Here is a 14,217-nt window from a genome sequence, read left to right on the forward strand (position 1 = left end):
CCCAAGGTGAATTCAGCAACATCGGAACTGGTCTACATCCTATTCAAGGAGACCTGTCCACCAGTCACACACTTGGATGTCATGGCGATGCCAGATCGGTATAAAAGTTTCTAAGTGCTTACTCCCAATTTCTGCACTTATCTGATTGCAGACAGGGGACAACGATTCACAGACCAGCTCTAATAGTGCCTTCTGTGCAATCCTGGTTTTTGTAAAATAACATACGTCTCCGTAAGAATTCTTTATTGTACCCCAGGCACAAACAGATGCTGTAACACTGTCGGCAATGAACGATTTCCAGAGTCTGTCTATGCATGAAAGGTGGTCTGGAGAGATGAGCCCCGGGTTAGCAGAGTAACACCAAGGGGCTTTGAGTCCTTAGCTGATTTCATGGCTTAAAGGCGTTCTACTTGTAGATTACTTTCCTTTCGGAATTAATTTTTGTTTGTATTTTTCACATTACAAATGTCTACTTTCCCAGTCTATACTGGAGTCAAAGAGTAGTTTCTAGTTCTGGTTGAGCCAATAAATTATTTCTAAAAGTACAATGACATTAAGATAATTTAGACCATTTCCTGACTGTAAAATGCAATGAGTTCAAGTTCCCTTTTCCTTTAAATACAAAAATAAAATGTATAAATTATAGTAATCCAGGTCAGTTTTAGTGCAGTTTGTATATATATGTATATATTAACACTGGTTTTCTAATGCAGGTGGTAGAATGCTGGCAGACAGAATATTCGATGTTGTGAGATTTTAAAGCTACGTCTTAAACATGAAAGGGGAAAACTCTTTGAAAAATTCAAAATGAAAACTTTAAAAAATATGGCCCAAAGAAATAATATAAGGAGAACAAGAATACCCACTAGGAAATTTTGATGTACACAGCAATGTTATATGGCTGCTGGACAGGAGTACATACAAATATTTCTGTCTTTTTATTGAATTAATTAATTTTTTTCTATCTTTTTATTGAATTAATTAATTTTTTTCTATCTTTTTATTGAATTGATTGTGGTCTAGATGATTTTCCCATTTATCTGGAGTATCGCAATTGGAAGGCTATGTTTGAGACATGGCTATAAATAGCAGAAGAAAAGGCCAGGCGGAAGAGAAGGCATTTGTAGATAAGAAACTAGTACGAGCAGCAAGGTGGGGAGAGAATAATAAATCTTTCTTTCATTTTCATAGTAAGATGTCTTAGACTGAAATCCAGAGTCTAAATTCTAATCCCAAATTCACAGTGAGATACAAAGTATGTGGGACATATCTATTTTTCCTAAAAACAGAATAGAATGCTCTCTAATTAGTGTTCTTCATTTCTGCCGGTTCAGATCCCCCCACTGAGACCGGGAGTCTCTCATCCGCATCACAGGGGAAACCCTGTCCCCCTTCTCAGTTCACAAGTGCCCAGGGTGACAACCACATCTAAGCCCCATAACTTGTTCTCCGGAAGTGGCGGCTCCCCGCTTAAGCTAACTACACTGTCAGAGGCAGACGGACCCGCACTCCATTCATACCATCTAACGCAACATCCGCTCCATTCCCACTCACACCTGACACTCAGGGGCTCTGGTAACGTTCATGGGACAAGACTCTGTCATGCGCTTTACCTGTCATATCCCTTTTCCTCCTCAGAGCCCCACTAACAGGGTCCATCATCCTTTTACAGATGCGGAAACTGAGGCTTGGGATGGTCCAAATGTCACACAAGTTTAAGTGGTTTGTGGGGAATTCAGACCATGTCTGCTCTTCAGGACCACCTGCGGGCAGGTGGTCCTTATCCTCCACAGTGATGCTGTCCTCAAATGTTCTTTTGTACTCCTCCCATAACTTTTAGGTGAGTACAAGGTATTTTTCCCTTTTCGCTTTAACTCTAGGGTTTGGTTTTTGTTTTTGTTTTGTCTGTTTTTCATAAAACCATCTTATGCTTTCTATAACAATCTCTATATGATACTTTTGACATGGGGGTCCCATAAGGGTTTTTTTAACTGAAAAAAATTTCAGAAGTCATGTAGTCTAATTTCCTTATTTTGCAATCAAGTAATTAAGAACCAAATGGATCAAGTAACTCATCTAAAATGAGGTCACTCAGTTTATAGCACCAGTAGGTCCAGGAGCCAGGCCCAAACACTGTTATCAAACAGTGACTCAGATTAATTTTTAAAGTTGTCATTTCATAAATTATTCTCTTGGCTACAAATATTGTATAGCCTAGAAATTTAAAATAAAATCTTTGCCTTTTAATATCAAAATTAAAGTGATTTGTATAAATATAAACCCTACTCAGTCTTCACTCAAATAACACCGTCAGTTAAATATTTTATAGTAAAGAATGGAAGATTTTGTTGCAAAAGTTGAGACTTTTTAGCATTGTAACATTGGAAAAATAAAATGATCTAATAATTCCAAAGCATTATATTTGTTTAGGGAGAAAAAAAGATGACTGGTCAAATCTGAGTAAGCTCTCTGAGTTAAGAGTATCTTGCCAATGTCAGTTTTCTGGTTTTGACAATATACCATGATTATGTAAGAGATGATTATTAAGGCAACTGGGTGAAGGATACACAGAACCTGTACTATTTTTGCAACTTCTTGTGAGTCTTAAACTGTTTCGCAAAAAAAGTTATTTAAGAAATAAAAGTAATGCTATATTGCTACGACAACCAGTCCTGGAAGACTTGTGCCCACAACGACCGTGACTTTGAGCTCTTCCTTTCAAGGGCATGACAGTTCCCGCCCTCCAAGTCCAGCCCCACCCCCCTGGCCCTGCTCCACCCTCAGTCTCACAGTTGCTCTGAGGCAGCTCTTGGAACCAGCTTCGGAACTCAGGGGGTTCAGAGAGTTTTCCGGGCTGGCCTGAGAGTCGATGGGGACGTGCTCCTGTGCTCCAGAGAACCAATTTATAAGTGTCCTCTCAGAGCCCCATCTGCTTGCAAATTGGAGATCGTCTGTGTGCGTGCCGTCTTGAGTGTGACCTTGGGTTTAGCACAGAGGACAAGTGAACTGACGCCATAAGCTATGGAGTTCTTCTGCCTCGAAATAAACGTTTATCTTTAGATGGGCAAAAAAGAAGTTTTTGCTAAAACGGTGATCAGTCATTTTTCGCTGAAGTCTGATAAGAAGGCTACGACCGAAAAAAAAGGATTCATGTTTCTTCTGCTCTTTTACTGCTTTTGTCATTGGTGTTAGTGATCTTCCTGCAAAATACTTGCTTTCTTTGCGTAATAAATACACATGGCCCATGGGGTTTTGTGTGCACGCTCCATAACACACCTAAAGACACGCTGGAACAGTTTGTATGTGATAACTGGCTCTCCTGGACATCACCCGTTTAAGCTCACAAATGCAGCCATTTCAAGATCCCTGTGTGCATCTCCGCAGCTCTGCCCCGGCTCTGCTCCTGCGGGAAGTCTTGTAACCCTTGCAGGCATCTCACACCCAAGCTTCTCTGGAAATGCCCAGGACTGTCTTTTATGGGTGCCCCACCTCCATTTGGACAGTTTCCTGCACTTCTCCTTCTTGTACCTTCCAGGAACATCTAAGATGATAGTGGGTGGGGCTCTCATGGGCACTGTGGAATCATATCTCATTCAAGGGTTAAGTTCTCAAGTCAGAGCATACAGAGAAAAGAGTATTTGGTCCAAAATCTTACTTGAAAGACTTCTCAGTGGTCCAGAGCTATTACAGATCATGGTTTCTCTGGGCAGGGACCAGATGAAGTGATGGGCATGAACTGGAGCATCGTCTTGTTTGAAACTGTATGATGAGAATGGTGATGTGTACACGTGGGAGGCTTGCTAATGCCGGGGAAGGGTAGAGTCACCCTCACTGGGAACCTGTGTCTGTTGAGTGGGGGTCAAAGGGGCTGGATGTGGCTTCCCTTCATCCTCAGCCCTCAGGTTTCCATTGCTCCACACCTTTGGGTCTGCATGTGTCTGACCCCCAAATATAGTTAGGGTTCAAGCTCTTTCCCATGGGTTTCTTGGGCTACAGTCACATCAGAAGACGTGCCTGGGCATTTGTCCTTAAATATTTTTTCTCTGCACCCAAAGCACAGAGACAAAGTATGGTGGTCAGTATTGGTCATTCAGTCCACACCTGAATCTCAGCTCCAGACCAGCCAGCCTCCCTGTTACATGCTAACCCCGACCTGCCCACGGAGGTCTTCCATGACCCTCCCGAGGTATGTGCTTCTTTCCAGATAGTCATGTATCTTCATCAACCCCCTCACATCCATGCCAGTTCCTACTTTTATACTTAATCTTTCTCTCATCTCTGAAATGCGGTCCCCTGTGACCATCTTCTGCTTCTACCACATCTAATACATACGTGTACATTTATATCCATATTCATATCTATACCCATATCTTTGATGACAATAGAGCTAGCTATTGTAGCAAGGTGGCTAAGTGGTCTGCAAGCTGCCCTGGAATTCCCCCTCTGTCACTTATTTGCTGTGTGTCTTAGACACATCACTTACCCCGTTGAGTCTCAATGTCCTCATTAGTAAAATGGGGATAAATAACAGTATTAAACTCACAGGATTGTAGGGGAAAATAAATGAAATACTGTAAGCTGATTGCCTAGCATAGTATTGGACAAAAAGAAGAGTTCAATCAACGTTGACTATTTGCAAAATTCTTTCCATTTCCAAGTTGCACTCAATCATGCCTCCCCTATGCCTCTTTCCTAAACTCTACTTGTTTCTCTTCACTCCTGAGTACTTACGCCTGTGTCAAATCACTCTGTGATCGGTAACACAGCACTTAGCAGGAGGTACTCCTTTCCAGTTGTGTCATACAAGTTATTTCTGTCTTCTTAACCTTGTCATTGATGACCAGGACTACATTGTGTATTTCTCTTGTATGTATTTCCCAGCATGACACTGGGCATTTTTCTAGATAGTCTACAATATCTATCAACTCTCGGAGTCATTTTAGAGAAACTCAGTGACTCATCTGGTTATCAGTTTTGAATATTCATATATTCTGAACCTCTTTTTTCTTAATGCTTTGGTCTAATACCTTACCCCAAATACAAGTGGGAAAACTGATTTAGGTGCTCTGTGGCTTCCAGAAACCATTCTTTCCTGTTCATCCAAGAGCAAGAAAGCTATGATCTCACATTATCAAAATGGGCCCAGGCGCCTGATGCAGTTGCTAATTATTGCTCCACTGACGTTTTCTGATGTGCTCTGATGTGCTTGTCATGAGCTGGTGATGCCAACACAACAAGTTTACAAAGGAAACTTGGCAGGGCAATGGGTGACTTATGCCTTCTTGCCCTTGCGGGTATTATATAGACACAATCTAAAAGATCCTCAGGTCGTGTTGTTGGCAGACATTTATTCTGTTTTATGCATCAGATACAGTGAGAGACAAACCGATTTTTTAAAAAGTCTTTCCACTCGACTATCTTATGACTGAGAAATCTCCATTAGAGAACATCAAACAATGTTTTGCAGATGTGATGTCTGAAACTATTAGCATAATCCTCATCCAGACATGAAATGATGCAAATACCCCAGAATCATAATTCTAAGTACGATTTTTCAAATGGCAAGTCCCTTCTTCAGAGTATTAATTAATCCAAATATTTAGGAAATTTGGCTTGGAAAAAATGTGAAATTGAGCTTTTAAATACCAGCTCTGCAATAGGATTTGAGATTAGTATACATTATCCTTTCAGGAAAAGCAACTCTAATGAACGTGAGTAGCAGAAATTGTTGCAGGTGTCGCATGAATGAACTGCTGGGCGGTGTTCCCTGCTCCCACTGTCGTCCCTTAAACTATCCAAAGTGCTGTTATAGAAAGAAATATCATTTCACTCTGTACAAGCTGAGCTATAGAAGTCAACTAGACAGATGGATTTTTTTTTTCATGAAGTGTCTGTTCACTTTTAAACAAGAAGTTTGGATTTTAGTCTAGGATGTATGTAGAGATACACCCTAAGTTTCTGTCTCCGAAATCTCAAATTTAAAACCATGAAATCTTCAGGTTTGAACCTCACCATCCAGATCATGTTGGAAAATAGTGTTGCTTTCCCTTAAGGACCCTGGAGTGAAGCCTAAAAGGAAGCAAGACCTCACTCTAACTCACTTACGTTTCAATTAAGGAATCAAAAGAATAACTTTGGTATATCTTATTTTTAATCCCCAGTTAGGTGGAACAAAAAGTTTTCTACAAAAAAGCAAAAACAAAAACAAAACAAAAAAAGTAAACCTCATAAGATACATGGAATCTTTCAGATAGGCATAGAATTTCTTAATTGAGGAAAAATCATTACTCTCTAAAACATGTCATAAACTCAAGATACATTGCTTATTTGGAAAACAGATATCGTTAAAACTGCCATATGCCATTTTGTCGGCAAAAGATGGCACCAAAAGTCACTGATTAGGAATCAAGTAGGATTCCAGTGTCACGTGTTACTAGAAGAACTCCACTGTGAGTAAATCGAAAGACTGCCACAGGCCAACTTTCAGAAATATTAAAGCTTCAAAGTGTGACTTGAAGAAAGAAAAGGTTCAGATAAGTTTGGGAAGCCTTGACAACCAAATTCAACGTTTTTTCTGTCAAACTTCTCAAAGCCCTTAAGCTACATGGTATATCCCCAAAAGGAGAATGTGGTTTGCACTGTGTCCAAAACTTACTGTGACCTTGGAATCCTTCTCTCCCAGAACATCTTGAAGGACTGACATTTCCTGGTGCCGTACTCTGGGAAACAGGTAACACGGCAAATTGCTGTATGAGGTTTGTGACAATATCCTGTGGGTAAATGAGAGGAGTGGGGTGGCCTGAACACGGATAATATGATTTGGTGGCTTATGACTTGTTAGAGGACTGAACCCAAAAAGTGTAATGAGGAATCGGTTCCATGAAATTGCATTTAGCCCTGTCTTTTTCATTGTCATTCATTCATTCAATCAGTTCTTGCAATGGTGCCGGAGACTAGACGTACAGAGATTAATAAAATACTATCCCTGCCTTTAAAGAGCTTACTGTCTAGGGAGAGACTATGAAAACACATCAGAGGTGTCAGGCTGGAACACTGGAGACATCAGGTCTGTCTGAGAGTCAGACAAGCCCTTGAGTTGGGTCTGAGACAAAGGAATATGTGGCATTCCAGACTGAGGGGGATGAACGTGCAAAGGTAAAGACAAGGAAGCCACATATCACAGTTGGAAGACTGCAAGACTTTTCCTACAGAATGAAAAGGATTCCTTTGAAGATGAGGTTGCTTAATGAGGAAAGATGCTTCAAAGATATGAAACTAGAGGCAAGGTGGCCATTCAGGAGACTCTCAGTGGTCCAGGGGAGAGAAGGTGGGCAGCTCCTTTAAGAAGAGACAGTGGGGATGGAAGAGCCTGACGGATGTGAGGGATGTTGAGATTACAGCAGGACCGCACTGGGTGGGTGACAAGGCAAAGGTAGAATCCATGGTGACCCACAGGTCCCTGACTGGGAGGGTGGATGGTGGTGCCTGTCAAGAGGGTAAAAGAAGCAAACACTGGGAGGAAAGACAGAAAAAGCAGTTTTAGACAATATTGAACTTCAAGCACCCAAGGGACATCCAGATGGAGGCGTTTGATGGGCAATTTATTGGTTCTATGAGAAAGCCATCTGGGCAGTAGATAAGAGTTTTGGAAGTTGTTTGCCTGTAGCTTCCATTTCCTTTTTCATTAGAATTTAAGCATGCTTATGTCTCTCTACTCAACGAAGGAAAAGAAGGGAGGGAGATAGGAAGGAATGAAGGGAATAGAATAAAAGGAAAAAGGAAAGGAGGAAGAAGAAAGAAAGACACCTTCCTGCAACCGCACTTCTCCTCCGGGCACTACCCACCCTGTTCAGAGAGCCCGTGTCCGCCCCACTCCCTCTCCCTCCTCAACCTCTGCAGGGGAGTTGGTACCCACCACTCCTCTAAGACTATCCGGACAAGATCACTACAGACCTCCTTTGGGCTAAATCCAACTGGTAAGGCAGTTCTTCTTTGACTTTCCCTCCTTCTTGAAGCACTTTCTTCCCTTGGCTTCTGTGAGGCCCCAGCCCACTCTTCAGACCTCTTGGTGGGTTCTTTCCTTCTGACCACTCCCTCAAAGTGGGCATTCGACAAGGTTCTGCCCAAATCACTCTCTTCTTCTCATTCTACAGACTCTCCTTGGGCAACTATGAGAGTAGTTGTGGCTGCAGAAGCAAAGGTACCCCAAGTATATGCAGGCCTCAAAGTTAATAGCAAATGTACCCCCAGTATATACAATATATAATAGCAAATGTACCCCAAGAATATACAATATATGCCTCAAAGTTAATAGCAAATGTACTCCCAGTATACACAATACATAATAGCAAATGTACCCCAAGAATATACAATATATGCCTCAAAGTTAATAGCAAATGTACCCCCAGTATGCACAATACATAATAGCAAATGTACCCCAAGAATATACAATATATGCCTCAAAGTTAATAGCAAATAGATCCCAAGTCTATATATGCCTCCAAGCTAATGGATGCTTGTTTCTGTCATTCAAGGAGCAACCAGAGCCTTCTCACTTCATGGTCCCAAACTTGCCATTGCCTCTATTTCAGTCCTCCCCACTTCCCTGCCTCTTTTTCCTGCCTCATTGTGGAAGGCAGAATTTCTTTTTAACTTCCTCATCTCTTACCTGTTTCAGTGGAATAGAAACTAGAATGTCCCAGACACTTTAACACACGTCATCTTATTTAATCTGTCATGCCCATTTTTAATAGAGAAAACCAAGGCTGGAAGAGAGTTAACTCATACAAAATACAGCAAGGACGGAATCCAACTCCAAGTCTGTCAGATTCTAAAGCTGATGGTGTTCTCACCTGGTCACGCTGCTTTTTCCTCTTTCAGGGAGACTGAAGTTCAGACATGAAAAAATAGACCATCAGCAAGAGAACGAGTTGGGATTCAGACTCCAGTTTCTGAGCCTAAAACCAGGATTCTAAGTCCTTTCTGTATTTGCCTGTTCCGTGTCTTTATCAGCATTAGTGGTGACTTTCCCAGGTTCCTGACTCTGTATTTGCAAATCAGTTAACATTGGCCCAAGAGACTTGGGCAGAACCCCGAGGAATGTCCGTGGTCACTGTGGGCACCATCCACACTCCTTTTGGCTCCCACGTCTGTCATGCAAAAGGCCTTCCTTATTGCTCTAGATGGTAAATGGTTACTGCCTGAAATCGACATGGTCCAGATCATAGAAAATAGGATTTCCCCCCCCGCAAAACATGTTGGATGATGGATCGCCCCTTGCATTTCTGAGCACAGGCTTCTCCAGTACCTAGTGAAAAGGCTCGCTAATTTCTGTCTGTGATAAGCACAGCTACATAGCCCCCAAAGAATTAAAATTGCCTCCAAAATCCACCTTTGAAGTGAATTCTAAATGGAGGTGGGAGAGAGGGAGAGAAAACTGGATGGAACTGGATGGAATTGACTCCTTTATCCTGACTCTTTTCTAAATAAATTTTAAAGCCCTCCCAACTCCAAAATTACCCAGGATCTTCTGGGTGACTTGCAAGCCCATGAGTGCTGATAACATGCTCTGTTACTTGCCACAGATATTAGTGCTCATGGTACCTTCCACGTGAAATCAGGAGCAGTGATACAAAACCAGCATAGCTATTCCCGGAGAAAAAGCATCCCAGATGTGTTCAGTGCTGCTTTCGTCAATCTTTGAATTCCCCTGCTATTCCCTGTCTTCACAGATTTGTGACCCCAGCCCAGGCGTGGCACAGAGGCACCCTGGTGCTGCCAGAGTTGACTTCATGAAATGTGGGCGGTGGGACCTAAGTCCAACCAGGGCCTCCGTGACACTGCGACCTTCCAAGAACTCTGGAGCTCATTACATGTTGTCCTTTCTGGGGCAGCTGATACCCAGGGTGGGAGAAAGGGCCACAAGGGACCCGACTTCGTGGTTACCCTGCCTCCTCTGTCCTCCTTTTTCACTGCTCCCAACTTCTACCTTGAAATACACTGCAAAGGGGAGCGAAGGTGGATTATTGGATTATTTTATTTAAAAAATCGATTTAAAATAATACATACACATGAAAAACAAAAAAAGATACAGAAGGGAATGTGGAAAAACAACAATCTCCCTATGAACCTCCCACGTCCCTGGGGCCACTTCCTGGAGCTAACCATTTAGTAATGATTTCATTCTCAGAACTTCCCAGAGCTGACCATTCTCCATCTTTAGTCCTACTGGATGTTACTTCCATTTCTCTTTCTTTTTTTTTTTCCAACTGCCTTTTTTTTTTTTGGCCGTGCCGTGCACCTTGCAGGATCTCAGTTCCCCGACCAGGGATCGAACCCAGGCTGTGGCAGTGAAAGCACGGAGTCCCAACCACTAGGCCACCAGGAAACTCCCTTCGTTTCTTGTTTAGCAACTCCTGATAGGGTCTAGTGACTCTTCTACAAAACGTAAGCATTCCTTTCCCATAATCCTCTACATATTTTATGACTACAGAACAATTTTTAGTTCTTCTTTTTAAAAATGAAGTTATTAATCTTTATGTCTTATTCTAGCAACCTTGGAAAGTGTCTCCTGACTCAACCATAGCAGAATACTGGCATCCCTCATTCCTCATTTTCCACCCTTTTTACCTCCCCCGTCACAGGTGATAAGACCTCCGATGTAGACGATGAAACAGATCATTCCTAAGTCACGTGATAAACCTTGTGGACCCTCAGTGTTCCCCTCACAAGTCCATTGTCAATCAAGTCTTCCTAGCATTGGCTGCTAGCATTCAAAATAGTGAGAATTCTCACATCATACTCCATACCTTCAGTCACTGTTATTTCAATATTCAATTGTTGCATTGGTCTGCTTTGAGGCAGTCACAAATAAAAACATCAGAAAGCTTTTTGCCACCTCCTGACCAGAACTGAGAGTGACAGAAAAGGAAGAAGTGGCGAGTGTAGGCTAAAACGTAGACTTAATTCCTGTAACTGCGTGTATCCGTTTCCTATAGCTACTGTGACAAATGACCACAAATTGAGGGGCTCAAAGCAGCAGAAATTTATTCTCTGGTGGTTCTGGAGACCAGAAGTCCAACATCAAGATGTGGGCAGGGCTGGGCTCTCTCCTGAGGCTATAGGGGAGAATCCGTTCCTTACCTCTTCCATCTTCGGGGGCTGCAGGCATCCCTTGGCTGGTGGCAGCATCACTCCAATCTCTGTCTCTTGTCTTCTCGTGGCCGTGTCCTCTGCTCCCTGTGGTTCGCCTCTGTGTGTCTCTTATAAGGACACTTGTCATCGGATTTAGGGATGACAATCCAGGATGCTCTCATCTCGAGACGCTTTCCTTAATTACATCTGTAAAGACTTTTTTGCAAATAAGGTCACATTCACAACTTCCAGGGCTTAGGACATGTCTTTTGCAGGGGGCCACCATTCAACCCACTACCCTGTACCTGGAAAAATACATGTTGATATAAAAATGAAGGATAAGTCCTTCCCCCGACCCCCGCTTTGTGCTCTAACAATAGGCCGGGGAAGGTAGCCTTGCCCTGGCGAACTCAGGATCTCTTGCCCAAACCAGGCCTCGACTGAGTTGTTGTTCTTGATTTTTTGTGTTTAGAATTTTTTGAGGTTGGGGCTTGGAGGGAGGCTGCGGGCATGGGGATTAGCCCTCATGGAACTCTGCTTTCTATGAGCCGGGGGAGATTCCTGGGGCTTTTCAGGGACCGGAGGGAGGGCTGTTTAAAAGAAGCCCCTCCGCTCCACCTTGACACAGGTTTCTTTTGAGGTACGTTCGGGTTTTTTGCTTTCGTTGTTCAATGGAAATAGCTGTCTTCCATCTCGGCACAGACTCTTAAACGAGCCCACACTCGTGTTTGTGGCATGAGGGTACAGGCTGAATATTCTTGGCCTCACCAGCCTTTGGGAGCAAATGACATCACTTGGCATGTCTGCCTAAATGGGGAGGGCTTTGAGGCCATGTACCTTATCTGCTAAGTCAGGCCCCTGGTGCTGCCTGCCCCCCACCCCAGAAGCTCCCCCCGCCCTCAGAAACGAGCCTGCGGACTGGTCCTGCTCTGGCTCACCGGGCCTTTCCCCATCACCCTTCTGCCGGCAGCCCCGTGAGCAGGTGTCTCCGCTGACCGTCCTGCTGCCCACCCTGCGCAGCTGGCCCTGGGGCTCTGGGGTGGAGGGAGGGCGAGGCTGGCCTCCACGTCACTGCGGGTTTTCTGGGCCATGAAGCTTCTGCTCAGAGTCTCAGAGGCTTTCCAAGCAGAGGTCCTTCAGCCTTTGGTCTGCCCCTTTCTTCCCAGGGCTCCAAATCTCACGTTTATAGCAGGAGAAGCGCCATCCCTAACCCTGGCTTTGGTCTCTTCCTCCTGCCCCTTTTGGAGCCACTAAAATACTGACTTTCTCACACTCCCCCTCTCGCAGCCCCATAAACTCCACAAACATAAATCCAGTCCGGGCTCTACTGACCCATCCAGCTCCAGGGGTGGGGAGCAGGAACGCCTGCACCCTGATTCTTGGCCACAGCTGGGAGCCTGGGTCTAATACCCAAATCACTCCCCTGAGCCTTTCTCCCTCTTTTTCAAAGTGTTAAGCCTGAGATTGTATCCTTTCTCTCCCTTTCCAGCCCCATGAAGAATAGCAAATTATTTTCTCTTGATAGCCTTTCCAGTTCCATGTGGGTCTGCATTTCTCATTTCTCACTAGGAATATAACTCCCAAAATATCCGGAGAAAGGTTGTTTTTATAGTATTGCCAACCTGCATGGGAGGAGGGTTAATTATAAATTCCACGATTGGAGATTCCTAGCCCCGTGAATTAGGATGACCTTGACCTTCAGTTAAGGATATCAGTTACTTTATCATTTATTGTGATTTTAAAAACCTCATTAATGTGCACAAACAGCCCACACCTACATGAAGAGGTCCCAAGGATAGACTGCAAGGCTTGACCTAAAGTTCTGTTTTTCCTTTTCTTTTTCCCTTTGTTTGATTTACAAGCAAGAGACCTGATCCAGATGGTAGAGAGGATGGCCTCTGGCCTTGGAGTGTGTTGGATTCCCGAGGTGGTGCTGATGTACGCCAGACAACAGTCATATTAGTTTTCTCTTCCTGTAGTAATATGTACCACAAACAGGGTAACTTAAAACAAGACCCATCTATTAGGTCACAGGGTCCGTGGGCCAGAAATCTGGGCACAGTGCGGCTCAACTGGGTCCTCTGCTTAGGGTCTCACTGGTGGACAGCAAGGAGTAGGCTGGCTTGGCCTCTTATCGGAGAATCCACTTCTAGGCTCATTTGGGTTGTTGGCCAAATTCAGTCCAATGAGGTTGTAAGACTAAGGTCCTTTCCTTGCTGGCTGTCAGCTGAGAGTCGTTCTCACCTGCTGGAGGCTGCCCACATTCCTGGGCTTGTGGCCCCCTCCATCTTCAAAGCCAGAAATGGAGCACTGAGTCCTTCTTCTGCTTGGAATGTCTCTTTCCTTCCCCTTCTGCCTTCCTCTTCTTCTTCTAAAGGACTCATGTGATTACACTGGGCCCACCTGGTAATGCAGGATAATCTTATCTACAAGTCAAGTGATGCCTAACCTTAACTGCACCGGCAAAGTTCTTACCTAGATGAGCGTCTGATTGAACAGCCAGGGGATGGGAAGCCTGGGGCATCTTTAGAATTCTGCTGACCAAAGCAACACTGAACCTGAAGACTTCTTAGATTCCTGGCACAGCGACCTTCCAGCTCTGTCTTAATCACACCAGCTGGGTCTGTTGGTTTGTTTAATTTGTTGTTTTTGATGGGCTACACGCAATTAAAATTAAGTACACATCATAAAATTGTCGGCTACAAATCTCAGATTATTATTGGTGATAAGTAATGGAAACCAACTCAGAGATTATTGGTTCTAAGTAATAGATTATTTCGTTTATAGAAACAGAAGTTCACTTAAATTAGCTGGAGCTGAAAGGAGACTTTATCAGAAGAAAGAGGAGTAGCTCATGGAGATCAAGGGCAGGTGAAACGCTGGGACCACATGCAAAACTAGAACTGAACACTGTAAAACCTGGAGCTGGACACTGTAAAGCCATCAGCAACCAAAGCATCTATTCATTCTGTCTCCCTTCCTGGAAGATGCAGAGTTTCTTGTGTGTCTGACCATTCTTCTCTCACTTTCTATAGACCTGACTTGTTCCTTCTTTATCCGCACAGCAAATGTGTCTGCCTAAAC

Source organism: Eubalaena glacialis, chromosome 12, assembly GCF_028564815.1.
Source record: "Eubalaena glacialis isolate mEubGla1 chromosome 12, mEubGla1.1.hap2.+ XY, whole genome shotgun sequence".
NCBI lineage: Eukaryota > Metazoa > Chordata > Mammalia > Artiodactyla > Balaenidae > Eubalaena > Eubalaena glacialis.